This window comes from Ursus maritimus, unplaced genomic scaffold (assembly GCF_017311325.1).
Source record: "Ursus maritimus isolate PB19 unplaced genomic scaffold, ASM1731132v1 scaffold_30, whole genome shotgun sequence".
Classification (NCBI taxonomy): domain Eukaryota; kingdom Metazoa; phylum Chordata; class Mammalia; order Carnivora; family Ursidae; genus Ursus; species Ursus maritimus.
The window spans coordinates 5,121,891-5,122,409 of NW_024425564.1; positions in this window are offsets into that span (position 1 = coordinate 5,121,891).

Genomic DNA, 519 nt, shown 5'->3' on the forward strand with positions numbered 1-519 from the left:
CTAGAATCTTGGTGGGGCGAGGAGTCCAGGGCAGAGCTGAGACCTCCGAGGGGATCCATAAACCCTCCAGGAGGTTTGCGTGATATCCCAAGTCAGAGGGGACCCCAGATCCTTGTGAGGGCTGGACCTCTCCTTCAGTGGCCTCGAGTCTCTGAATTTGTCTGGGTCTGCCATGATTTGGGGTGATTTCTCACCTTCTGCCTGGAACGATCTCTCCCTCCCCCAGCACAAAGCACTGGCCTTGCTCACAGGACCTTGCTTCCTTCTCATCTTGCCTCACTTAGCTACCCATGTGAAGAGAGAAAATGGGAATTCGCCCAGAGATGGATATTGGGGGGCAGGCCCCCCAAACTGACGGACATGGGAATAGCGGTCTGACAGGCCTTCCTTGAGGCCTTGACAGCCTTGACAGTAGCCCAGCAGGTGGGGGCTACTCTGGAAGAGGGAGGGGCCCTGTCACTCTCTCCTGTCCAGAGTCCCTCTCACACTTCACCTCCTGCTGCAGACTGAAAAATAAAA